Here is a 25,048-nt window from a genome sequence, read left to right as displayed (position 1 = left end):
TCTTAAAGTGACTAAACTAGCAAATCAGGGCCTCTGTGATGCTGATTAAAACCAAATTTTATTAATGTGAAATGAGAGCACACTCTCTTCAAGCTGATGGAATTTCACATTTGCTTAAATTTTTAAGTGAGATTTCAGTTGCAATAGATTGGAGAACACACAAAGCACCAACAGGGGTGATTATTTGTGATGAAATTATAGTCAAATATAACAAGGTGAACTAACTTCAAATAAAAAAAAAGAGAAGTCATTACTGAATTTGGACTATCAATATGTTACTTTGTTGTTTTTTTTAAAAAAACAGCTTTTATTTTTATTTTTTTTTAAATTTTCTCTGGAATAGTCTTCATTTTGTCATAATATTCCCCCACTGAAGGTTAGGAGAGGGGAGATTAAGAAAGGAACAGAGCCAAAGGTAATTAAACATTCTATTAATATTTAAAATGTTGCAATCACAAGCATCTTACTGTTAGTAGTCCTGTTATCACATTCACATCCTATAGGCTCAATTCTACTGTCAATGTGCTCATATCACTCACATGAAGCTGCAGAAGACAGCTTGCTATAATTTATTGGATGGTTTAACACTGTCAAGAGATTCTTTACCTGGTCCAAATCTCTGTGATTAAACAAATATACATACACAGATACATGCATAGATACACGCAGACACACATACAAACTTCTTGAAAGTTTTCTAAATCAATCTTGAGACAGTCACTTGTGAAAATTCGCTCTTGGATTAATTACACTTTTCATTAGGCCTGAGATTATAAGGGCACATATACGACAGAGCTTGTCATGGTTTTAGTTGGTCAAAGAATAGAATAATCAATCATCTCCATTCTTAGAGAATGGCATAACCAAAAGAATTATAGAGGCAACTCGAGTTGTTTTCAGAAATGAAATGACTGAAATGAAATAGCTGAACAATTACAGTGATTGTCAGTTGTTAACTGTGGATAAATATGTAATGACCCCAAGTGTTTCCCTAACAACATGGAAATTAAAATCATCACTCTTACTTGAGTCCTCTCCACTAAAAATAGGGTGGGATTTGCAGAAGACTAGCTTGGGCTTCCATTTGCTTTCATTCAATAGATTAATAAATACATACATACATCAATAAAAAGTCCAAACCTGGAAAATACTGGTTTAATTAAAGAAGTCCATTAGCTCATACATTATACATCATCTAATGCACTGTAACTAGATGCTGCATGTAGGTGTTCAATTTACACTTGATTCCAAAGGTTAGGGTGCTGTTGTTTCATGTCACAGAGAAGAAAACGCAAATTTTCACTCTGCTTCTATAGTTGGAATGACGTCCCTCTGACTTTGCAGGAACTTGGTAATTCCTAGTGAATGAGATTCCCTCTAGGATCCTTCTCTAGAGAGCAAGCTCAGGTCCTGCTTCAGCAGTCTACAGACAGAAAGGCATGTGGACTAAGACAGCAGGCAACTCAATACTATGCATCACCTGTTTTTGTTCCCCTAGTTTCTTAAAAAAGGCATCAAGATGACTGCCTTTATTTTAACAACCCTAAAAATATTTGCTTGGGACATAATGCCCAAATTTCCTCCTGGACCGTTAGGACTTGTAACGAGGGAAATATGTTTTATTCATCTCTGTGTCCCCGGTATTCAGTACTATGTCTGCCAAGTAACAGGTGCTTAGTTTATTCAGTGAATAAATGAATAAATGAAAGACATCTGATATCTATAGCTCTTTAGTCACATTAATTTCTTCTTCTGTGGCCCTCTACTCCTCTGTTATCCAGCCTTTGCTTGAATCTCTCAAGCATTCTTGAAATTTAATTTTCAGGCATGTGTGACTTACCCGGAATACTGCTTTGTCCCCCCACACTTTCCCTGATGGCCTGTCATTTGATGAAACACCACAATGTTTACTGTTGTTCTTAGACATGGATCAGATTTTCTCTGCACAGACACATCCCAGTCAACAGTTTGTAAAAAACTTTCAAGAACACCCATTCTCTCCCCCTCCCTGTGAGGTCATAGGTGGGCTATAGGAAATGACCATTACCACTTCACAAACCAGAAAACTGAGGCTCAGGTGTGAGGTGGGATCCTAAACATGGGATTCCTTTCACTTAACCCACCCTGCGCTGAAAATCATGCTTTATATGCAGGTTTTAATTCTCCAAGCTGAAGAGATTGAGGTTAAATAGAAATAAATGAAAAATGGCAAGATATCTAAAACTGGGCTCGCACGACTGATGGTGAAACAGGCAGAAATTGATCAGATGGGGGACCGGGCATGGTGGCTCATGCCTGTAATCCCAGCACTTTCAGAGGCTGAGGTGGGTGGGTCACCTGAGGTCAGGACGGCAAGACCAGCCTGACCAACATGGCGAAACCCCGTCTCTACTAAAAATACAAAAATTAGCCAGGCATGGTGGTGCGCGTCTGTAATCCCAGCTACTCAGGAGGCTGAGGCAGGAGAATCACTTGTACCCAGGAGGTGGAGGTTGCAGTGAGCTGAAATCGTGCCACTGCACTCCAGCCTGGGCAACAAGAGCGAAACTCCATCTCAAAAAAAAAAAAAAAGAAAAAGAAAAAAGAAATTGATTAGATGGCCATTTGAACACAGCTCTCAAAAGATTGTTCAGGATGGGCAGGTAGGGCCCCCGTGGACCACCTCTGCCTTCTGTGGGGGATGGCAGCACTGAAGAGTGTTCCTTCCCCAGTCTCAGTCAACCTGATCTGGAGGGTGGGTTGAGCTGCTCCAGAGAATGTCAGAGGGCTGGGTGCTGTCCTATCAGGGAGCATCATCGTCTTTTCTGCCTACACCCTTCGCTGCCTCTTTGGCAGCAATACCTAGATTTCTTTTGGGGAATTACTCCACCTTCCAGTGGGCCTGTGACCTCACTGGGCCCATCAGCCTATCTTCAGGGAATCTTAGCATGTACAGTGTGGGCCAGATACACCCCAGTGGTGGCCCTTCTGCTAACACACTTCTCTACCTGTCCCAGTCTGTCCCTTCTGAGGCCAGGCTGTTCATCCTTCTCAATACTGTGAGCTGTCTTTGTCTTCTTCCAGGCAGTACTTCTCTTTTTCATAGGCCAGCCAGATTTGGGATCTGTTGCTTATAACTAAATTTGACTTGACTGATGTAGAAGAGAGGTGAAGGAAGAGATTTTCTGTAAGTTTGATGGGCCTGGTAGCTGTCACCCAGGGGGTAGACCTGTCTGGGGTCTGTGTGTACTCCGTGTCAGCTCCTGATGAGCTATGACCTGCACTGCCAGGAAAATGTCCTTGTCACTTCCCATTGTGGTAGCCAGGGAACAAGATACTATTGTCAGAGACCTGCCCGGGAAATGGACGAGGGCAAAACCTTTGATATTGTCACTTCAGTTGGAGAAGAGGGAGCATCCTGACAGGCTAGCAAGAAACTCATGGGCCTTGGGTCTGGTTTTTCTTTTTCAGTACAACTAAAAGATAATGGCAGGAGGTGACAATATTTGGTGTCAAGTATGCAGACACTGAAGTATAAAAGGCATCACTGAAGTCCTGTGATGAGGGGAAAGACATGTTCATTTCTGGAAAACAGGTGACAAGTGGTAAAGCACGTGGGGTAGAGCCAGTATTAGCGTGAAGAGGAGGTTTTCTATTTGAGACTGTATATGTGTGTGACAGGGTGGGGGGGCCTCTGCTCAGGTCTTCCACAAACCCAGGATCTGCTGAATATCTTTCGGGCCTGAGAGTGGCCATAAAGTTGGGGAAAGGAAGAAAACTTTGAAACTTGAGCCTCCCTCTAGACAAAGTGGACATCAAAGTATCAGTGTTCCCTGACTTAGAGGGTTTAGATAATGAGGGCGGAATCAGACTCCTAATAGAGCTGCTCGATCCTCCTGCAACTCATTCTCCCCTCCTGGCAAATATCACCAGATAAACCCACAATGACAACAACTTCCATTAATTAAACACTTCATATATTCCAGAGATTGTGCTAAATGCTTTATATTCACGATTTCATTTGATTTTCATGCCAACCCATGGAGTCAGTACAGAGTTTCTGTTGGGCTGTAGACAGGAAGAGATACACACGTGCACACATACACACACACACACACACACGTTAGGAAGGAGGAGAGGTAGATGTAACCCAAAGCGACATGTAGCTGCCAATAATATTGTCCAGAGAAGATGAGGACTTGCTTAATCTCAGGAGCTCAATTCTTGCTATGCTATGACCCTCTGAAGTTTGCTTACCATTTCAGAGGAATATAAAGTTACTTTCTTATACACTTTCCTAAAGTATCTTATATTACTTTTATACCATTTCAGAAAGCATATAAACATCTCCATTTACAGGAATGTTTATAAACATCAGACTCTGCTTGATCTTGAATAAAAGACAGTCTCAGAGACGCCTCACCCTCATTGCTGAATGATATCTCTGCCTCTAGCTTTCTCCAAAATGCAGAAAAACTCATTTTCCCACCATTGTTGTATGTTACGATTCACGTCTCCATGTAACAGGGTGAGGAAGAAGTAAAGCCAGGATTTGAACTCATAGTAGAAAAGCTGCCAAGACATCGTCTAGAGCCCTCTGGGGACTGACCCCGTCAGAGTGGTGTCCATGTGTCCAGGTCCTGAGTGCATGGCTGTCTTTGCTGCATTGACAGGTACTGCCCTCAGTGGCCCTCTGAGGTACAGCCACCTACAGAGGCCCTGGCTAAGATGCCCTCTTGGCATGTGACCTGGGTCTGTGATTTGAAATGGGGTTTCTACATGGTAGAGGGAAATAAAGTTATCATGGGGAGACATTTGTACAAGATTCCTGGAGCCACACATCCAGATTTTGGACTGGATTCTTGAAGGTTCTCCCAAACCACAGCACTCTCCCCCCATCTCCAAATAGCTAGCTCTAGAAACAGAATCCCCTTCCACTTGGCCAGCCCTATAGGTTCTTGAGAGCAGGGTTCACACATCACCTCCCTTTCCCAATTCTACTGTTCAGGCCACCAGCCCCTCCCTTCATAGCTCTCCTCCGTCAGGATTTCATAGTCGGAGCCATTCAGGCCTCTCTCCTATCCTAGCTACAGATCCAGGGTGCAGTTCTGATACTTCAAAATATCTGTGTTACTACCTGCCCCCAGGCCATTTCAGCAACTAACATTCCTGTGACACAGCTTGCCAGGTAGTTTCAGGGATGTGACCTAATTTGATTTTCAGTGTCTTAAATAGCTATTATTGTCACCTTTATTTTCCAGGCAGGGATGGGGAGGTTAGTTTCTCAAATAAAAGAAACATTTTAGATTGCCAAAATACGATCCCAAATTCCTTAAATACCCATGAGTGAGAAAACGCATATTTATATCATCAACTATAAAAAGCAAATCTTATACTATATAGTTTAACAATCACCTAAGTAGTTCCTACGTTGTTTACTCTATGTATAAACATAGGAACATAATCGGCGCCCATACACAGATGCAGGAGTTTTCAAATGATTCCACCTTTAAGATAACTATCAATTCCCCAGAGGTGGATAAGAAATGAACTGGGAAATTCTAGCTTTCTCACGTGCTGCCATTTGCTGCATCTGATTTTAATATAGATCCTCAATGATTATACTATATGTTGTAGATGTATTTGGCACAAGGATTTGGATGGCAGAGCTGTATCTAATAAAATGGGGTCTGGGGCGCTTAGTGTTCTAAGGATACTTAAAATGGAAACATCTGGATGATATGTTTTTAATGTACAATTGAGAAACCAAGGCTCCAGAGGGTAAGGGACCTCCCAAAGCTATACAGTGGCGGAATGGGGCTGGAGCCCAATTTCCCCACCCCTAGGGCTGGGTCTCTTGCTGTAGCATATCCATCCATTACCGTGAATCACTCCATTGGCATGGTCGAAACTATAATTGGTTGGTATATGATGACTGGGAATATCACTGAACCATATTTATTCCATAGGGACTCTTCACCCCATAAGTATATTCCTGGAAACTATCTCAATAACACTTTTTTTTCTTGTTTTAGGAAGTCAGAGAAACATTCTCATGTATGTCTTGTGTTTGCCTTGTATTTGTCTTACATGACATCTGAGCTACCGTCAATTTAGGATCTGGAGGAGATTCTTAAATTAGATGTTAAGGCTCATTTGAACAAACGCAACTGTGATAACTGGGCCCTTGCCATGAGACAGGGATTTTGCCAAATGGTTTATATGCAATGTTGTGTTTAATATTTATTAATGAAATCATAACTTTTTAAAATCCCATTTTAGAGTTGTAGAAACTGAGTCTCAGAAAGGTCAACTAACTTGCCCAAGGTCACACAGCTAAAAAACAGGAGAACCTGGATTCAAATCGAGATTTCTCTTGTTCCCCAACTCTAAACTCCTGAAAATGCTGACTGTACCAAATAGTCATTGTCTGGGCCATTAGTCTTAATGTCAAGATATAACCACAAGTGTCAGCAGGTCAGAACATAGAGCCACTTTCTAGTTCTTGAGGACAGGCACAATGAGTGCCCTTTTCTTCACAGCCTCCTCAGTGCACACTGACATGGTTTGGGTCTGTGTTCCCACCCAAATCTCATGTTCAACTGTAATTCCCAATGTTAGAAAAAGGGCTTGGTGGGGTTGATTGGATCATGGGAGTAGTTTCCCATGAATGGTTTAACACCATTCCCTTTGGTAGTTGCCTGGTGACAGTGAGTGAGTTCTTACCAGATACAGTTGTTTAAAAGTGTTTAGTGCCTCCCACTCTCTCTCTTTCTTCTGCTCTCACCCTGTGAGATGCCTAGCCCCCACTTCACCCTCTCCCATGACTGTAAGTTTCCTGAGGCCTCCCAAGAAGCTGAGCAGATGCCTGCATCATGCTTCCTATAAAGCCTGCAGAACCGCGAGCCAATTAAACCTCTTTCCTTTATAAATTACCCCGTCGCAGGTATTTCCTTATAGCAATGCAAGAATGGACTCACACATACACTGTCAGGTATGACAGTGATCAAATGCTATCGCCTTCACAAATGCACAGTGAAAGCAGCTCATGAACTTGGCCACGGCTGCATCCCCACACCCCCTATGTTTTAGGGTCCTCCTTCTTTTGTCTCAGACTTACGCTGCCAGGGCACAGTCCCTTTAGGATTGCTTTTTAGTCTATAATATTCTAATGTATCAGACAGAATCCAGAGAAGTGACAACACACTGCCACACACTGAAGTGAGAATATTTCTTGCCAACGCGAATTATTTATGGTCTAACAGTTAACCAGTCACTCAACTTGAGGATTTTGGCACCGTAGGGCTGTTTTATTACCCTCAGCATAAAGATGCCTTGTACATAAACAACATTTACTATGACAGTCTGCTAGCTGGCTTGTTAAAGCCATGCTGTGTTGGGACAAGATTGTTATAACTGAAGCAGAAAGCACTGTGCTGCTTTTGTTCACCTCTGTATCAGCACACCTGGCTCACGGTAAGTGCTCACATATGTTGTTTAAAGCATTCACCAGTTACTTATGGAGAGCCTACTATGTGTCAGGTTATTCTCTAGACATTGGGGATACAAAGGAGAGAAAAGAGTTTCTATTACTTTGAGGCTGACATTCTAATTGGAGGAAACAGACAATAAAGAAATAGATTCACACCAGTGCTTTGAATAAATATAAAGCAGAGCAGGGAGGATTGGGAATGGTAAGAGCCAGCACTGTGGTCTAGGACAGCTTCTCTTGTTGGGCAACATGTGAGCAGACAGCCGAATGATGTGAGAGAATGGTGAGAATATTCCAGAAAGAACACACAGTAAGAGTAAAGGCCCCCTGGCAGGTATATGCTCCATGTGTTTGAGGAACAGCCAGGAAGATAGTGTGCATTTGTAAAGTCAATAGTATTCAATCACTGCCTTATACCAGTCAGTGGGCAGAGGGGAGGCTGTGAAGAAAAGGGCATGAGTAAGAAGGGGACAAAGGTAGAAGGCAACGTAATAGAGTTAGTGGGGAGATTAGGGGAAATGGAGGGTGGAGGGGGTAGCCTGATTATACAGGGCTTCGTAGGCCACGGTAAGGCCTTTGGATATTTATTGAATAGATGAATGGATGAATAAATAAATGAATGAGTGAATTATCGAATGGATAGAAAAGTCCTAGTCCTGTGCCATGTGTTAGGAAAAACAGAAGAAATCTTCTGCTTGTGGCCTTAGAACTAATAGCAGCCACCATTGACTGCATTCTTACAATGTGCCAAGCTGTCTGCCAGGCATTTTGCAGATGTGATCTACTTTAATCCCCATGACTACCTCGTGAGGACATATGACCCTCTTCTTTCTATGAGGACATGGAGGCACAGAGCAGTGAAGGACCTGCAGAAGGTCACAATGTGGTAAGTAATGGAATCAGGGCACAAGCCCAGGTCTCCCTGAATGCAAAGTCTGTGTTCTAAGCTGCTTCTGCAATGGGGACCCCTGGGCAGGGAGGTCTGACTCCACAGGAAGAAAGAATTTTCAGAAAAGTAGAGCTATGTGGATACAAAATAGGCTGTCTACAGAAGGAAGAAGCTCCCCTGGGTGGAATGCATCCAAGTAGATCCTGGATATAGAAGTGGAGACTTCAACATCTGCTCAGCTGTGGGGCAAGGTAATCTCTGAAACCTCAGAAAATCTCTCAGAGTTGGTTTCTTCATCTACATTTGAGCCTTTCTTTCTCATGGCCTAGGAAGAAATTCTAGGTAAAATGTAATATTTCCAATTTTTATACTTTATAAAGAAATCCTAAGTAATCACAGATGGATAATGGCCCTTAAACAGTGTCTAGAATATGTAAATAATTATGGAATGTATAAATGACTTATTGTTTATATATTTAAATTTGAAGTAACCTTTTTAAATTACAAAAATAATATATGGCCAGGCGTGGTGGCTCACACCTGTAATCCCAGCACTTTGGGAGGCTGAGGCAGGAGGATCACAAGGTCAGGAGTTTAAAATCAGCCTGGACAACATGGTGAAACCTCATTTCTACTAAAAATACAAAAATTAGCTGGGCGTGGTGGCCCATGCCTAAAATCTCAGCTACTCAGGATGCTGAGGCAAGAGAATTGCTTGAACGTGGGAGGTGGAGGTTGCAGTGAACTGAGATCACACCACAGCACACCAGCCTGGGCAACAGAGCAAGACTCTGTCTCGGGGAAAAAAATATATATATATATTCACCAAATGAATTTAAAGAGTAGAGAAGTAAAATAAAAATTAATCAACACCTCCCCTCTGATACACACCAATTCTAACCCCTTGAAATAAACAATATCAACCACTGGGTATGTTTTCTTCTTCTTTTAAATTTAATGTAACATGGTCACCTTTCCATATCAGTAACTATGTTTCTTTCATACATATACACACACATATATAATTTTATTATTTATTTAATTTTTAATTTTAATTCTTCTTTTTTTTTTTGAGACAGGGTCTTACACTGTCACCCAGACTGGAATGCAGTAATGTGATCATAGCTCATTGTAACACAGAACTTCTGGGCTCAAGTGATCCTTCCAGCTCAGCTTCCCAACTAGTTAGGATTATAGGTATGTGCCACTACATCTGGCTTTTTTTTTTTTTTTTTTTTTTTTGAGATGGAGTCTCACTCTGTTGCCCAGGCTGGTATGCAGTGGCACAATCTCAGCTCACTGCAACTTCCACCTCCTGAGCTCAAGCGATTCTCCTGCCTCAGCCTCCGGAGTAGCTGGGACTACAGGCATATGCCACCACACCTAGCTAATTTTTTTGTATTTTTAGTAGAGACAGGGTTTCACCCTGTTGGCCAGGCTGTTCTCAAACTCCTGACCTCAGGTAATCTGCCAGCCTTGGCCTCCCAAAGTGTTGGGAAAGGCATGAGTCATTGCACCCGGCCAGTAACTAAGTTTCTAACATATTCTTTTTAATAGTGACATAATATTCCGAGGTACAGATAGGACGATTTATGTAACTATTCTCCAACTGAGGGGGATTCATGCTGTTTCTGGTTATTGTATTACTATCAGCAATGCTACAATATAAAGGAGACCCAGTGTCCATTAGCCGTCATTCCTCATTCCTTCCTCACCCCAGCCCTTGGTATCCACTAATATTTTATCTCTATGGATTTATTTATACTGGATATTACATATCAATCAAATTATACAATAGGTGTGTCATTTTGTGTCTTTTTTCACTATCATAACGCTTTCAAGGTCAATTCAAGTTGTAGCATGTATCACTCCTTCATTTCTTTTTATGTCTGAATAATATTCCATTGTATGGATAACATAGACTTTGTTGTTTTAGAATTGGAATCTATTCTTGTAAACAGTGTGAGGTAGGGCTTTAATTTGGTAAAGTGATAGACATTAAAGGGATATTTTATTTTTATTGTAGACATCAAGGCCCAAGAGGAAATCAAAATGAATTAGTATTCTCCAAATGCATTTATATTTCATCACCCACATTAACCAGAGACCTAAACACTTTCAACACATCCTGTAGTGACAATCGGCAGAGACAAAGCAAGATATTACTTAAACAACGAATTACCAGTCTTTACCTCAGCCATCTAAGCAATCACACCGATTCATGGACCTCCTAATTGTTCCCCTCTGCCCTGGGCATTAGCAGGTTCATGGAGTGACGTGTATTTAATTAATGTATTAGCATTATATGTCTCCTCTTAAAAGACACTTAAAAGATACAGCATTCTGTTTCAAATCCATGTGAGCTGGAAGTTCAGAAATAGCATTGGTATTCCAGTTAATCTGTTTTTCAAATGTTCATTCCAGAGAGGTGGAAACTTTTGACCTTGATGCTGATTATGATTAGCATAGCAATCACTCTTCTATAATTAAAAGGCAGATGAAAATTTTCTTTGGCTTATTTATTAATTCCCTCATGAATCTTTCTTTTTTTTGGCAATGAAGACAAAGTATTTTCTGAGAGTCACTGGGGTATGTGGGTACAGTTACCCCAAAGATAGTGACTAAGATGTTCCTTAAAGAATACCACTTCCTCCTGGGTGGCTCTAGGGAATATCATGACCCTGAAAGCTCAGTGTGTGTTCCCAGCTCTCTCCTCTCCTCTCCTCTCCCTCCCTTGGTCTAGCAATAATTTGCAACCACATAGCCCTCATAATTAGCCATCAGAGTGACATTCATTTTATCTACTGATTTTCTGAGAGCCCAGAAAGTGGAGGCCAAGACCCTTTTGCAGGACAGGCAAGTGTGGGACCAGCCATTTCCAAGTTTTGCCTCTTATGGATCTGACTCTGCAGGCTCAGATTCCCAGGACCCCTGCTCAACCCCAGACCTCTGCCTCTCCATGTAGAGCTTGAGTTACAGCTGTGAATAATGTTTTGGATCACAATTTTAATAATGTATATTATTTATGGATCAGTTGGTATGCACAGGCACTGCACCAAGTGCTTTTCATGCTTCATATCATTTAATCCTCTCGATAGCATGAGGTGGGTATGATTACTGTTCCCAGTTTTTAGATGAGGAAACCATATCCTTGAGTGGCAAATAACTTCCCCAAGGTCATCCAACTAAGCGTGAGAAGTAGGGTATAGGCACAGCTCTTCCTGACTCCAACACCCCTGCTTTAAGCCAATACTGTTCTATCTCCCCAAGTCTTCTTCATACTGCCATTTGCCTCTTCTGGAATCGAAGCCACCACTGACTTCAGACATGGCCCTTGTAATAACGATGCAGTGGTGCCAATGACAGTGATAGCAAACACATCTGCCAGGCTCTCTGCTACACGCTTTACATATATGTGGTCCACTAATAATCCCAGGACACAGGTCCTATTATGATTTCCATTTTGCATGTGAGAAAACTGAGGCACAGAGAAGCCTCACAGCCAGAAGGCAGCAGAGGCAGATTGGAGCCCGGGCTGTTAGTGAGCTTTGCCATTGCAGTCGAGATGGCTCAGTGGTCCAATTTACTGAACTGGCTTTACAGTTCACTCCCAGGCAGAATGTGGGAATTTCTCTTTCATGACATCTTTCCAGGTTGCTCCTCTGCTATTCTTCATCTACACCTCTGTTAAGATCATCTTTCAAGCCCTCCCCACTCCAGGATATATATATATATTTTATAATAATGCTGTCAATGCTGGGGGCTCATTTCTGTGTCCTCCGCAATAATCAGTGTTGCATCTGGGCCTTTGAGTCCTGCTCTGCTCCTCTGATGCCCTGCAAGCTCCCTGCTGCTTTTTATGTGGAATCATTAGCTCTATCATGAACAGTCGCCCTGTGGGTCATTGTCCAAATCTTTCCACAGAGTCTAAGGCAGCTCTCTCCACTGAATGAGGCTGGGGGTGGAGGAGAGGGGAGGAGATGAAAGCAAGAGAATAAGAATGGGTTTCACAGTTGGAGATGATAACTGAGGCACAGACAAGGGAGCTCCTTCATGGGGCAAAAGATCCACTACCGTTTCCTACTAATGCTACCTTGATTTGGACAGAATTATGGACTTCTAAGAACAGATATGAGAAGTAAATTTGTTGACCTTGGGATACTGAATTTTGTGATTATCCTTTTGATATATTTCCAAAGTGACCTCAAATAGAAACTAAATACAATTTGCATTATGTCTTGCTTTAAAATCACTACATACCTGATGAGAGTAATAATGATAATGATGAAATTACAAAATGATATTTATTGATAACTTATTTGTATGAGAAGCACTATGTTAAAAGCCTTGAATGTGTTAACTCTTTAATTCTAGGGAAGGAAGTGCTATTATTTCCCCCATCTGCATGTGGGTAAATCGAGAAATTAGATTAAGTGCCCGGGCTACCCAGCTCAATGCATAGCACACACCTTTATGCTGTTTGGTCTGCTGTAATCAAGAACTTCCAGAGACAGAGCTCACTGCCATGATGATGAAGATGTTTTTAAAGTCATAATTGCTAACATCTATTTCTTTGTGTCCTGCAGGTGACAGGGTCTTTTATATACATCATCTAATTTAGTCCTTACAACAATTTTCTGAAGAAAGTACTATGATCATTTCACTTTAAGGATATAGAAACTGAAACTTAGAGCAGTTAAGATAGTTGCCCAAGGTCAAATAGCTGGTGAGTGGTAGGGTCAGCACTTGAACCCAACCCGTATCTGATTCCAAATCTAGTTTTTTAAGGATATGTTATTTTTTGCTCTTTCAGAATATAACATTGAGAAAAAAAGAGATGGTTAATTTTCAATTTAAAAAAATAAATATCTTGTTAGGAGTCTAGATTAATGCCTTTTCCCTATTACAACTTTATACCAAAGTCAATGCATAACTATAGCATTGACCTTGAGGGCTCTTCAGACCTTCATTCCTACTGAGTAATGTTATTATTTGGAAATCTAGAAATCTTGTACTTATTCAATTTTGCAGCTGGGCACAGTGGCTCACACCTGTAATCCCAGCACTTTGGGAGGCCGAGGTTGGTGGATCACCTGAGGTCAGGAGTTCAAGACCAGCCTGGCCAACATGGTGAAACCCCATCTCTACTAAAACTACAATTTTGCCATTCATAGAAAGCTTTCTATTTTTCCTATCCATCCTCTCAACATACTTTTTGTCCTTGGACCATATTTATCTCTATATCTAAGCATCTAATCCATTTTACCTTTAACTCTTTACCCTTATTCCTTATCTCTAGGCCCAACCCAGCTCTCTCCCCCAAGCTCCAGAACTCATTTTACCCATCTCCTGGGCACTGTTGATGCTCCATACTAGAGACTCATTCTGTCTGTGACCTGACAAATCAGGACCTTCCACTGACTTCCCCAATTTCTCGTTATGACACACCTATTCCTAAACTAAAACTCCAGAATCTTCTTTGGTAGTGCTTTCTTCTCTAAAATCTAATTTATTAATTAACTTATTCACCTATTTACTATGAGTGAAGCAGTAGACTACAATTAATATTCATCCATTCATCAAATCCCACACATCTGCTGCTAGACCATGGATGCTAGGATAGATCAAACAAAAGAGCAAGTAGAGAGTTTTGTGTATTAGTATATAACCGAGGGTAGATGATAAGTGCACAAAGTAAGACAGGTATGAGTTTTCAGAAAAGGAAGAGATTGTTTTTAGCTGAAGAGCAGCTGGTGACCATTCTCATATTCGCTTCTCTTCTTCCCTGCCCACAGCTATCACCAGATCTCAAGCATAAAGATATAAAGGAAAGTTCATTGTCTCGCTCTGAAATCCAGGCTATTCCCAATGGCTCAGAAATTTCGCATCACCTAGCCTGAGTCATCTCAGCTTTAGATTTTAGTCTATGTTCAACAAGAAGCTTCTGGAAAACTTTAATCAAAGAAGAGCATCATTATCTTAATGAGGACTTTAAAACATTTGTTCTGGGAACTATATAGAGGAGTAAGAGTGGAAGCTGGAAGGAAGCCTATTGAGGTGGTTCAGTCAAAAGGCTGACTTTATTCTCTATGATCCAGACTGGGTATTGGCAAATTATGATACATGGACCAAATTTGGCCCACAGCCTGTTTTGTAAATAAAGTTTTACTGGAACACAGCCATGCCTATTTGTTTACATATTGTCTATAGCTGCTTTCATGCTATGACAGCAGAGTTAAGTAGTTGGGTTGCAACAGAGACCATCTGGCCTGCAAGGCTTAAAATATTTCTTATTTGGCCCTTTACAGAAAAAGTTTGCCAACCCCTGCTCTAGACACATGACCTCCTTTCAAGTTTTAGAGGATAAAAAATGTTTTCCCACCTTGGGGAATAGCACATGATATTCTATCTTCCTGAAGCATCCATCCTCCCTTTTGCATTGAATCTTTCTTGGCCTTCAGGTCTCAGATTAAAGGGCAGACACGTCTTTGGAACTGAAAAGATGTCCTCTGTCCAATCTCTCCACTCTGTTTGAATCCTTCATGGAACTTTTGTAATTGGCCGTAGTTTTCAATTATGTATATATTTGTTTATTGTCTAATGGTAACTGCCATGTGGATGGAGGCCATGTTTGTTTTATTCATCATTGTATATCTAATAGTTAAGGTCCTTTAAAGATAAGGTGCTAAATAGATGCTCTGTTCAAAGAATTGAAAATTAATAAAATTACATGGTTGTTGGAAGACATTTAATTGGTTTTACATATCTTTAAAATACAGAAACTTAAAAAAATTTCTTCATCAATAAAATAGTCACAGCAAATGGTTGACTACTTCTCATAAACTACTAAGAAGAAGATAGGCTGGGCACAGTGGCTCATGCCCATAATCCTAACATTTTGGGAGGCCAAGGCGGGTGGATTGCCTGAGCTCAGGGGTTTGAGACCAGCCTGGGAAACATGGTGAAACCCTGTCTCTACTAAAATACAAAAAATTAGCTGGGTGTGGTGGTGTGCACCTGTAATCCAAGCTACTTGGGAGGCTGAGGCAGGAGAATTGCTTGAATTTGCGAGGTGGAGGTTGCAGTGAGCCAAGGTTGCATCATTGCACTCCAGCCTGGGCAACAGCGTGAGACTCCATTTCGAAAAAAAAAAAAAAAAAAAGAAAAAGTAAAAGAAAAAAAAGAAGATAGAAACTCAAATAAAAAAATAAGCAAATTACTTGAACAGGTAAGTGCCTACCAAGGAGGATGTCCAAATAGCCAATAAACATATGAAAAGTTGCTGCAACTTCATTTTTTATCATGGAAATGCAAATTAAAGCAATGCAAATTGTAAATTAAAACAATACAAATCCACTAGAAGGGCTGAAACTTAAAAGGCAGAACATACCATATATCAGCAAGCCCATGGAGAAACAAATTTTCTTACACTGCTGGTGGGAGCGTAAATCAGTGTAACTGCATTGGAAAACTTTTAGCAGTATCTACTAAAGCTGAACTCCTCTATTCTCTGAGACTCAATAGAATTCCACACATGGATTCACCCAAAGACCTATAGAGAATGTCAATAGTAGCACTATTTGGAACAGCCCCAGATGAATACCCATGAATAGGATAAATATATTGTGATATATACGTACACACATATATTAGAATACTAAATCACAATGAATAATCTGTCACTCTACACAACAAAATTGATGAATCTTTCCAATGCAATATATAGAGAGAGACACCAGATACACGATGAGTTCGTTAATGTGTATTTTTTAAAAAACAGGTAAAACATAATTGTGCTGTTAGAGGTCAGGGTAATGGTTATCTTTGGGTGAGGGTAGGAACTGAAAAGGGGCCCTAAAGTATGCATACGGAGAACTGTTAATGTCCTCTTTCTTGATCTAGGTGCGGTTGTACCAGTATGTTAAATTTTTTTTTTTTTTTCCTGAGATGGAGTCAAGCTTGCTCTGTCACCCAGGCTGGAGTGCAGTAGCACGATCTTGGCTAACCACACCCTCCACCTCCCGGGCTCAAAGAATTCTCCTGCCTCCACCTCCCGAGTAGCTGGGATTACAGGCATGCACCACCATACCTAGCTAATTTTTGTATTTTTAGTAGAGACGGGGCTTCGCCATGTTGACCAGGCTGGTCTTGAACTCCTGACCTCGTGATCCCTCGCCTCGGCCTCCCAAAGTGCTGGGATTACAGGCGTGAGCCACTGTGCCTGGTCACCAGTATGTTAAGTTTTAAAAGATTTATCCAAAGTGTATTTTGAATACACGTACTTTTCTCTATGTTAGACTTCAGTAGAAAATTAAACAGAAATTTTGAATGGTTGAGTATTTCCTACAGTCTCTAGTGTATTTGAGGCATAAGAAAGATAAAATATGCTTTCTGGAATATATACCCCTGGAGAAGGATATCCTTAAAAAAATCTATAAGCCTGCTGCTCATCATAGAGAAGGACAGACCTTCATTGATCTGCACAATTATATTAGAAATAGACAAGAAAATTTTGCATCATGGGCCATTAGTGGTTTATAGAACACATTAAGAGCAACATCCTTGAGCCCAGAGTGAAGAAAAAATAAAATATCAATGATATTTTATGAGCTAAAAAATATATTTCTTAAGAGTTCCAATGACATTCTCACACATGAACCTCACTACAAGCTTTGTGGGCATGACAGTCTATCCACATAGACTGTCAGGAAACTGAAGTCCAAGAAAGATTTGGTCACTAGGAATAGTGGCAGAGATGGGCTTCTAACCCTTGTCCTGGAGGTCTTTCAATATTCCAAGACTTCCTAAGTAATTTGTGTTTAAGAACACCCTTTTAATGCGGAAAACCTTCTGAAAACACTGCACAGAGCTTAATAACTTTTTAATATATATTAAGCATGTACATAAGGACCAAAAATCACTGTAAATTTAGTGATGCTTCAAAATGAATTTATATTTTACTAATCATAGCTATACGTATCTATTCGGAAAGTGATCATGTAAATAAATCATTATATATGTGTGTGTATATGTATATATTAATTCTGAGGGTAATGTTTAATCCAAATAGTCTAGTGGTCAAAATGCTAAGGGTTGGGGATCAGAGAGCATGGTTTGAGAAACTCTGCAGAGCCTGTGGTTTCTAGTCTTTCTTCGGATTTCCTGCAAAGACTCCTAGAGTTTGGATGTCATATTCCAGCATTCCATGGAGAGCATCAGCAAATGGGTTGCAGCCTTGCCTCCTGCTTATTAGCCACCTGACTTGGTATGGCAGGGAGCTGGCACTCCCATCTGCTTCCTGTTTGTGTTTCCTTCTGCAAACAGCACCATGTTTCACTTTAACCCCATTCTCCTACTCTCCGTTCAGATCATGTGGTAGGGCTGACCTCACTCTATCCCAAAGTCTGCTAATTAGAACATTCCATTCCCTAGTGACAGGTGCAGTGGGCAAAAGAGACAGACAGGACCAATTAATGGTCAGTCTTGGGAATTTGGGTAAAATAATTGGGAAATGGAAGATGTTTTTCTTTTGGGGTTGTTAAACTGGTAGGACATAGCCTGGAGCTATAGGGGCCATCCAGACACTATTTGGGAAGAATCTACTAGGGAAAAAGCCAACACAGACCAAACAGAGTCCAGAGGTAGTGGTGAGTGTGACAATATCATTGGAGCACCTGGATCCATCTGTGCCTGAAGTTGGTTCTACCCTTGGACATCATAGTCATACAAGTTAATAAATTCCTATTTTTCCTTAATGTAGTTGGATTTGTGCTTCTGGCTTTGCAACCAAATGAGCCCTGTTAGTATACTTGAGTAGATAACCTTTCTCTGCTTTAATTTCCTTGACTATAGAAAGGCAGTAATGATGATATCATACTCAGAATGATTATAAGGATCAGATGAGGCAATGAGTGCAAAAGCACCTGGTGAGTTACAAATTGGTAGAAAAATGCTTATTAATGCATGTTTTTGCCTTAATTATGAACCCACAAGAGAGGATATTACAGAGGAACAATAGCTACATAAGAAAAGCCTTGCCTCTTCTTTCTTCCAGCATAAAAAGATTGCAGCAAAGCCTAATAAGAGCTGAACATATGACTGTTCTTATAATTCCTTTTCTAATTCAGCTCTGAAGTTTTGAAAGTTCAATGGATCATGTAGAAGGAAGATTAGATTAAGCTCTGGGCTACAAAATGAATTGCAGCAGGAAGAAGCAGTGGCTGCCTCTTTAAAGAGATTTTCTCATTCTACCTGCATGTTGAAGATATTAAAATCTAGATTTAGGTAACTGTGAAGGAATTATAGCAGAACAATAATTTATTTAATTTATTTAAATCTCAAGAAGCCACATACCTGTTATCAGACAATATATGCGTATGTTAAAAATTGATGTCAAATGATCAGAATATAAAGTCATCTTTTAGACTTGAAAAATATGCCTAGAACAAATGGAGGAATAAAAATCATTACCCCCAGCTCCCAAGTCCAGTTTCTTAGGGGTCTACTAAGTACCTGCCTCCCCAATAGTAGAGAGAAGGGAATTATTTCCACATTTCCTGGGGAAAAGCCTGGTCACTCCCCAGAGGAGGCCATCCACTCAGAATCTGAAGATGTATCTGGAGTCCCGACTCTGTGCTGACAACAAGTAATGAGAAAGATGGTTTCTAGAGCACTCACTCAGGAAGACCAATGCCAAATTTGACCAGACGTGAGCACGCACTTTTTTTTTTTTTTTAAAGGAAATCATCTTATTTTCTTCTGGTATTAAAATTTATATTTGCTTGTCAAAAAAGACATCTCAAAAAGCATAGAGAAGAAAGAAAAAAGTACTAACATATCCTCTATATATTTTATCTAAATCTATTACAAAGGGTAAGAAAGTTCTATTTTTTAAAAAAAATTGGAATAATATCACATTTGGCATATAGTTTTATTACCTGCTTTTGTTACTTACCAGTATGACATGCACTTTTTTCAATGTAATGAAAAAATTATTCAGTAATATAGGCCAATATTTTCCTTTTTGCTATATCATAATTTATAATCCATGCTAACAGGAGCCTCTTTTTAAATTTTTTTATTATTTTAATCAATGAGGCCAGATCCTATCTGTAGTTAAATAGATATGCAAATCTTTAAGTTATCTATCTATCTATCTATCTATCTATCTATCTATCTATCTATCTATCTATTTTTGACACAGGGTCTTGCTGTGTTGCCCAGGCTGGAGTGCAGTGGTGTGATCTTGGCTCACTGCAGCCTTGACCTCCCTGGTTCAAACAATCCTCCCACCTCAGCCCCTGCAAGCAGCTAGGACTACAGGTGCATGCCACCACACCTGGATAACTTTTATATTATTTTGTAGAGATGGGCTTTCACCATGTTGCCCAAGCTGGTCTCAAACTCCTGAGCTCAAGTGATCTACCTGCCTCAGCCTCCCAAAGTGCTGAGATTACAGGCGTGAGATACCACACCCAGCCTAAGATAAATACTTAAGTTAAAATTAAGATAAAGTTTAAATCTTGAAGCTAAAGTTTTATTTAAGAGACACTCCTAGAAGTGGTACTACCTTGTCACATGGAATTACAGACTATGGCATTTGATACGTACAGCTAAATCATTCCCCCCTGGGGTTGTACCAATTTTACTTCCACTGGCATTATAGGAGGGTACATGTTATCCCATATCGCTAACAATATATTGTCATTCTTTAGAATTTGTTGGCAATCTCTTGATCCTGGCATTATCAAAAGGATGACCATATAGACTGGCAAGGAAAGCACTGGCGATGGAAGAGCCGGGTGAAGAAGCACCTGAGAAAGGAAGAAGAGTGCACACAGTGCAGGAAGGAACAGTCCACTTGGACTTCTCTGGGTCCCTGGTCAAGGCTGGAATTCTATGATGTGACTGAACCTGCTAATAAATATACACTGATTATCAAGAAAAACATAGGTAATTGTTAAAACCACGCAGAGAATCAAAATATTTTAATTTACCTAATATAAAATGCTCATACCCTGACTGATATGAGACTCTTAGAGACTAGTCCAAGATGTCTCAAAAAAAACCATCTTGTGGAGGAACGAACAAGACATTTTGGAAATGGTCCAGCTCCTGTGGGAAGCTTCCTCAAGCTGTCGCTATTGTTCACTGTAAATCTCCATGAGTATACTTGCCTCTGTATGGATGGGAAATCAATAAGGACAAGGGCTTTAGGAACTGAGTGTGACATCTATTGTCATGGGGAATCTTGAACCAACTCTCTAAGCCAAGAGCAAACACCTCCAATAGGCTGATTTGGCACAGTCTGCCCTTTGGCAGTTGCTAAGGATCTGGGAGGCCCAAGGTTTCTGAGTACTTTCCTTTCCAGAAGCACACCAGTGCTGAGCTAAGCTTTGCACTTGCTTTCTGTTCTATATGGAATAGCAATTCCTACTCTCTAGCCCTGATGTAAATGCTACCTCAAAGCCTTCCTCAATGTCTCTTCCTACTCAGTGTTACAGCCTCCTCGAGCTCCTTTAGGACACAGTGCAAACCTTGGACTCCATCACTGCACTCGGCTCATTGTGTGGCTACTACGTGTGTGTGTATTGGTCTTCTCTCTGGACTGAGAGCGAGAGCAACGTGTGTGTCCTTATTTCTAGTATCTCTTGCATCTGGCTTCATGGCTGCCACAAATTAACTGCAAAGTAAGGATGTATAAAACTGAATAGAAAGACAGTAGCCACTCATAAATGTTGAGTGAATGTTGACTGAATCCTTATTTACCTCTATTTTATTTCTTTCCCTAGAGCATTCAAGGCATAACAAATGTATTGGCAAATGCCAAACAAGTCCATCAGGTCCCATGACTGTCCACATTCTATGCATGAAGAAAACAATGGGTGAAAAAACAACAGGATTCAGTGAGATTCTTTAACCTGCTGAAGGTCATACAATTAAGGAACAAATATATATTTGTATAAATTTAATCCATTTCTTGTTTGCCCAGAGAAAAGTGCACTGACGTGAGGTACGCTTTGTAAATGGGAAATGGGTTAAGGAGTCTAAGTGCAGTTTTTTTACATGGATATACTGCCTAGTGGTGAAGTCTGGGATTTAGTGTAACCATCACCCAAATAATGTGCCTTGTACCCATTAAATAATTTTTTATCCCTCACCCTCCTCCCATCCACCCACCTTTCCACCCTTCCCTGTCTCCATTGTTAAACTTGGGCTGCTTGATTTCAAAGACTGTGCTCTTAATAATGACATTATCCTGCTTCCAGGTCTCTGACTACATTAGAAGCCTAAAACCTTAATATCTGAAATCTATTCTGAAACTCACTTCAAAACTGAGTAAGGCAGAAAAGCTCACAGCAAACTCATCCATTTTTACAACTGCCCTGATGACAATGGATTCTCTTTGGTAACTTACAAACAAAACAAAAGAAAAACCTATCAGGGAAATTATAAATGAGATGAACCATCCCAATCTGCCACATCTCTTTACACTCCAAGGAGGTCTTTCTGGAGAGGGGTGGGAATTATAGGTTTAAATGGATGATAAATACATCATGTTTTGAATGAAAACAAAAGTATCAACAAATCCTTTGATCATTAAATCAGCATACATAAAATTAAAATAAATTAGACTTGGAAATGATAAAGTTATGATTATACAAATGCTAATTAAATTAATATTGACAGTGTTCTAGGCTGAAGTCAAAGGGAAGCTGGCCCCTGCTCCCTCCTCAGTGTTCCCTGGCAGAAGGTAAGGCCATCTCGAGCAGAGTGACATTTGGGATGGGAACAGAAGCAGACAGATGTTTTCGGGTGACATGTGCCAAGACTGCCAAGTAGGCACCGACAGCTCTGGTACCCTTGCTATCAATGATGGACAGCCACACCTGCCGTGCTCAGACACTCAGTGTTCTTACAGCCCCCTGAAGTCACCACATAGACTTTCTCACCCACCAGCCCACTGTAGCATCCAGGGCCAGACCTCAGCTTCACACATGGGCAGACCCTCCCTCTTACTGCAATCAAGGCCCTCTTCAATGACTCCTTCAGCAAGAGAACTCCCTAGTCCTTCCATCTGGAAGAGGATGCTTCTGAATCCTCAGTATATTCAGTGTGTCTCACCCCATGCCTCTTTCAGTACCTCTGTATCTACCCAGCTGTCGCTTACTAAGCTGTGTGTCCACAAACCAGTAAGTGCTTATCAACTTTTTTTAGTTATTGTCCATTTCATCATTTGAATCCCAGCTCAATTACACTCCTTGGGGAAACTTTCTAAAATCTCATGATTGGGTGAAATCCCCTCTTGAGATGCCACTTCTATCTTGTTCCCCCTTTTAAGAAATTTTTCATTATTTGCAATTTTACTTGTGTTTTAGGAATCATTTGATCATCATTTTCCCTCACAGGAGTGTGACCTTCATGAAGGTAGAAATGTGGCTATTTTTACACACTATTAAACTCCAGACTCTAGCATAGTAGTCAGAATGTGATAGATTCAAAGCTTGTTGAATGAATAAATGAGATTATCAAGAGAATGTTTTTAAAGCATCCTGCAAAATATCTTAACAGTAAACACTCAATAAATAGTAGTTGTGACATTACTTTACTATTATTATTATTTCTAGTAGAGACCAGAAAACATATACTTAAGGGTCACAAAGTCATGTCCCCTGACTAATTGCCTTCTTCTTCCCCTCTTTTTCTCTCTTTTCTATGTTTTTGTCCTGGCCTACAATAACCTCAAACTATGCAAAATAAGCTTCTCTGTATTTAATATTTCATAAGAAAATAAGTCTAAAGGTGTCATAGACACCGGAGCAACCATTACATAAGTAACACATTATTGTGATTTTTCTCAGGTGCAAATCAGATAGCACTGGATACACCTGGGTTAAGCTCCAAGACGGCTTCAGCACAGGACAATCTGTACAGAAGTGCATGGCTGGAGCCACAAGTCAACTTTCATCCCCCAGACTCTCATCAGACTTTTCCCCAAGAGACTATTCATAGGATAAATGATTAAGGCTAAGACGGATGTCCTGAGGCTCAGCAGGGGCAGCAGGGGCAGGGAGGTCACCCTACCAGACCCTAGGTCTTCCTTCAAGACAGTCACATGTCATAGGCAATTAGATTGGGTGCTCAGAACTGGGAGTGCAATTCAATTGTCTATGAAAACAGAGCCCAATTGAGTTGCCCTGCTCGCTCCATGGGAAGCTTCATCACCCCAGGAGGAGTGACCCAGGACCCTTCCTTTACTTTTGACTGCCTTCAGCAATCCATTTGTTCTGGGACACTTGCCATCTGAAGACAAGCAAATATGCAGGGAATGCCACTTCCCAGCCATCAGGATAGTTAACATTGATTAACTTTTATTTGCTGGAATGGGCAGTATATCTCACGCAGCAGTAACAAGCAGTAGAGTCAGTCCATTCCTGATTCAGAGGATGGTATTAGTGTGACCCTCCCACCCTCCTCCTTCTTGCTCATGATGAGGTCCACTGGATGAACACCAGATGAGGGGCCAGCTGCTACATAAAATCAAAATCCTAAAACCACCTTGGGCTGGATAAAACACTTGGGGCATCCAGAAACCTCCCTTCTTTCCCATCTGGAAACACCTAGAAACACCTGGAAACCTAGGGCTGACTATTATGATCAGCAAGTACAATAGTGAACAATTTCCTGCCCTGTGCCTGATTCAATAGAAGCAATAAGGACAGACAAGCCTTCCCCAAACACAAATAACTCACATGCACAACGTTCCTGTTGACTTGAGCCCTTGATCTGAAGCACAGACTAATTGCTTTCAATCCATTTTTCTAGCCTCAGGATCCCCTGCCTCTGTCACTTTTTAAACACAATTTCATGCCAGAGTCCAATATTGTGCTGAATGTAAAGACTGAGCTGTCCGATTAAAAATATATGTTCTTGACCTCCTATCTCATCTTTATACCAGCCTCTGAGATTCCTCTTTGAAATATAAAGGGTCCTCAAAAGCTAGTTTGAAAAACATTGCATTGAATTACCTTCTTAGGAATCTCTAAGCTTTTATCACCAGTGTGAGAACCCAGTCTTGTTCTTAACGGAGAATATGGGGCCTCAGGCCTTATCCTCAGTCAGTTCTGTTGCACACATTTCTTATAGAATCAGGGCTTTTGATGATTCAACTACCAGGCTCTATGGCTGGCCACCCCTGGACAAGGGTGTCAGCTAAAAGGGGGTTAAGGTGCCAGCTAAAAGAGGGTTAAGGCTGAAGTCCCACACCTCCTCTGTCTGCCAAGCCATGGATCTTGGCACAGAGCTTCCTGCAAATAAAGGCAGAGACACATTTTCCTAATGTGCCCAACGACACACAGCAGCAGCACCAGCTCACACTTGGAGTTTTTTGTTTTTGTTTTTTTTTTTGCTGTATGTATTCAGGAACATAGCTCCTTGATAAAGAATGAGGAAGCTCAAACACAGCAGAAAGTGGTGATGGCAGGGGGAATGGGTAGGAGAAGCATTGAATGAAGGACTCAAGTCAGATTTAAGTCAAGGATCAAGTTTCAAAGTGTAGAAGCCTTCTCCGTGGAAACACAAGTTGTTCTTGTTATTTTTTAAACGAATATTTGGTGGCCTCATTCTGTACACATACCTGGCGCGGTAACCGGGTTTTTCATAAGTGGATGGAGAAATGAGTTAATCTG

This window comes from Hylobates moloch, unplaced genomic scaffold (genome assembly GCF_009828535.3).
Source record: "Hylobates moloch isolate HMO894 unplaced genomic scaffold, HMol_V3 SCAFFOLD_4, whole genome shotgun sequence".
In the NCBI taxonomy this organism is placed as follows: Eukaryota; Metazoa; Chordata; class Mammalia; order Primates; family Hylobatidae; genus Hylobates; species Hylobates moloch.
This window is presented reverse-complemented; position numbering follows the sequence as displayed.